Source organism: Myotis davidii, unplaced genomic scaffold (genome assembly GCF_000327345.1).
Source record: "Myotis davidii unplaced genomic scaffold, ASM32734v1 scaffold1282, whole genome shotgun sequence".
NCBI classification, from domain to species: Eukaryota; Metazoa; Chordata; class Mammalia; order Chiroptera; family Vespertilionidae; genus Myotis; species Myotis davidii.
In genome coordinates this window covers 270,726-274,143 of record NW_006293310.1, presented here as the reverse complement: position 1 = coordinate 274,143, position 3,418 = coordinate 270,726, and the positions used below count along the sequence as shown (strand labels likewise).

The following is a 3,418-nucleotide window of genomic DNA, read 5'->3' as shown; positions in this document are numbered from 1 at the left end:
AAAAATATATATATATTTTAAATTGATTTTAGAGAGGAAGGGAGAGGGATAGAGAGATAGAAAAATCAATGATGAGAGAGAATCATTGATCGGCTGCCTCCTGCACGCCCACCACTGGGGATTGAGCCCACAACCCTGGCATGTGCACTTGACCAGAATTGAACACAGGACCTTTTGGTCTGCAGGTTGACACTCTATCCACTGAGCCAAACCAGCTAGGGTGCAAAGCTTTAAATAATTTTAGAAGAATGGACATTTGCAATCAATCATCATGTCCTCACTACTCTACAGTAGCTTTGGGACTCTAGTGGCAAATGATGGGGATTTGTGATTTTGAATTACATACTAGATCATTTGATAAAACATCTCTCTGAAAGCTTTAAAGTTGTATTTACTTTCCCCTATAAAACTTATTTTATCATAGTAGATAGCTAGATATAGATATATAACTCAATATCAATTTAAATTATTTTTAAAGTAGAAAATACAGCACACTGACCATGCTCTATATTATAATAATTATGGGATTAAAGAGTTGCCGAGTCTCTAATTAGGAGTTTCTCCCTAATATGGGAAAAACATAGTTTTTTTGAGAGTTCCAATTGGGAAGAGGAATTTTTAATCCTATAAAATTTCTATCCAGACTTGGAAATGTTGCCTGTTTAATTCTTATTACAAAACAGGGGATTCCTGTTAAAAGTAGTGGGGGAAAAGCTACTTTTCTGTTATACATCTAGGAGAACTTGAATTGCTCATATAGGGGCTTCTTACAATCCTCAATATGAAAATCACTTAATTTCCTGTGCTGGTAATGTAAGTAATATATGCTTATGGTAAAGCTTCACATGATACAGAAAAGTATAAAGAAGAAAAAAAAAACTTAAACTTTTGTCACCTTGAGCCATAACCACCGTTAACATGTTTGAAAGGCCATCCTTTTATCACTCAAAGACCATTCATCACAAGGGATAAGTTGGCATAGACTGAAATATGAGTTCAGTTTCATGATGCTATCTATGATTAATACCCATCTTAAAGCTGTGACTAGAAAAGCAGTTGTACTTGCTGCATTCCCAGGGGACCCTTACCTTGCCTGAAGCCATCTAAGAGAAAGACTTGTCCTACAGTTAGCCTAGAGTGTGAAGGGTACCATGGAATTGAGCCCATGTAAGTCTTTGAAGGGCCTTCAAAAGCAGGCAGATTGCCTGGCTGGCGTGGCTCAGTGGTTAAATCAGAAGGTTACGGTTTGATTCCCGGTCAGGGAACATGTCCGGGTTGCAGGCTTGATGATCCCCAGTGTGGCCATAGATCAATGATTCTCTCTCATCATTGAGGTTTCTATTTCTCTCTCTCCCTTACTCTCTGAAATCAATAAAAATTTATATATTTTTTTTAAAAAGCAGGCAGATTTTGGGAAAGCAGAACTCATCTTGCTGTTCAAAAATTTTTGCTTAACATTGCTTATTCTAATACCACCTTCTACAAGTAAAATGTTGGATTTCTAATCTCATGAGATGTGTTTTGTAATTTGAAATTCTGAGAAGATGGACTATGAAAATAACTGGCTATGATGATAAGTTAAATATCTCATCATTGGATGAGTTTCTGATTCAAAGATAAGACCTTTAAAGTATTTCTCGTGTTTGCTTCAATCACATCATGATTGTTCTCATTTCAGATCACCCCTATTTTGTTGGTGTCCAATTCCATCCTGAGTTTTCTTCTAGGCCGATGAAGCCTTCCCCTCCATACCTGGGACTATTACTTGCAGCAACTGGGAACCTGAATGCCTACCTACAACAGGGATGCAAACTGTCCTCCAGGTAACCAGCTTAACAATGACCCAAGATGCGGTTATTAACACTCTAGGTTTCTCATAAACTTTTTAAAAATATGTTTTTATTGATTTCAAAGAGAGGAAGGGAGAGGGAGAGAGAGCGAGAGATAGAAACATACATGAAAGAGACACATTGATTGGCTGCCTCCTGCATAACCCGCAACGGGTAGTGAACCGCAACCTGAGCATGTGCCCTGACCAGGAATTGAACTGGTGACCTCTTGGTTCATGGGTCGATGCTTAACACCTGAGCTGCACCAGCGGGGCTGTTTTCTTTTTAAAGTGAAGGAACCAAGAGGTCGCAGGTTCGATTCCTGGTCAGGGCACATGCCCGGGTTGTGGGCTCGATTCCCCATCCCCAGTGGGAGATATTCAGGAGGCAGCCGATCAATGATTCTCTCTCATCACTGATATTTCTATCTCTCTATTCCTCTCTCTCTCAAAAATCAATAAAAACATTTAAAAATAATAATAAAGTGAAGAATTGTTTTTTCCTTCTTAATTGTGACTTTTTCTCTTAATAAAAATGATCTAATCATATCTACAATAGTAACCTGTCAGTTTTCCAAATTATGCTAATTCTGGGGCATTATTCTATAAATTTTTGTCATTTTGATAAGTGAAAAATAGTTACTTTATTGGCTCTTTGTTTTATAAATTATCTGTTCATATCCTTTTCCCTACTTTTCCTTTTGCTATTATATCTTTTTTCTTAATGATTGGCAAACTCTTTATATATAAAGGTCATTAATCCTTTGTTAGGTTGCAAATATTTTTTCAAAGTGATTTTGTTTTCTTCCTTAAAGAGTTTGAAATAAGGAATTTATTTAAATAAGTTCTTATTTATGCATATATTTCTTATTTATGTAGTCAAATCTTTTATGAATTCTGTCTTTAGTGTGAGTGTGTAGTCTTTTCTTATCAAAAAATTATATAAATAATAACCCATTTTTTCCACTAGCACTTTTATGGTTTTTATTTTAAATGAAGTTTAAATCTCTAATCTATATGAACTTTATGTTTGGTATAGTGTGTAAGGTAGGGATCTGGCTCCCCCCCTCCCCACTCCACCCTGCCCCAATTGTTAGTAAGTTGAGTAATTTAGATTTTTTGGGGGGGATTTTTGTTTTGTTCTGTTAATGTCACCTCTTATTTCTGAACCCTTGCAACGCTTTTCATTATAGCATTATTGTAAATCAAGCCTACTCCCATTATTATTTAACATTTTAAAAAAGGTATTTTGCAGCTCTTCCAGATTAACTGTAGAATGATTTTTTTCTTTATTGTTCAACAGAACAGATTATTACAGATGTTCCTCTTTTTCCCCCCCATATCTCCCCTCCACCTGGTTCCCATCCCACCCCATGCCCTTACCACCTGCCATTGTCCTCATCCATAGGTATAAGATTTTTGTCCAGTCTCTTCCCGCCCCCCCACACCCCCTTCCCCCCCAAAATTGTCAGTACACTCCCTTTCTATGCCCCTGCTTCTATTATAATCACCAGTTTATTCTGTTCATCAGATTATTTATTCACTTGATTTTTAGATTTACTTGTTGATAGATGTGTATTTGTTGTTCAG

At 36.7% G+C, this 3,418-nt stretch overlaps 1 non-coding gene across 1 annotated transcript in view; it reads left to right on the top strand.

Annotated features, from left to right (window-relative positions):
• LOC102752683 overlaps window positions 1-3,418 on the top strand; it is a 23,402-nt gene that overhangs the window by 6,546 nt on the left and 13,438 nt on the right. The window contains exon 3 of the transcript XR_001514404.1: window positions 1,679-1,823. This is a non-coding gene — a transcript (uncharacterized LOC102752683). The remainder of the gene's footprint in view (window positions 1-1,678; window positions 1,824-3,418) is intronic.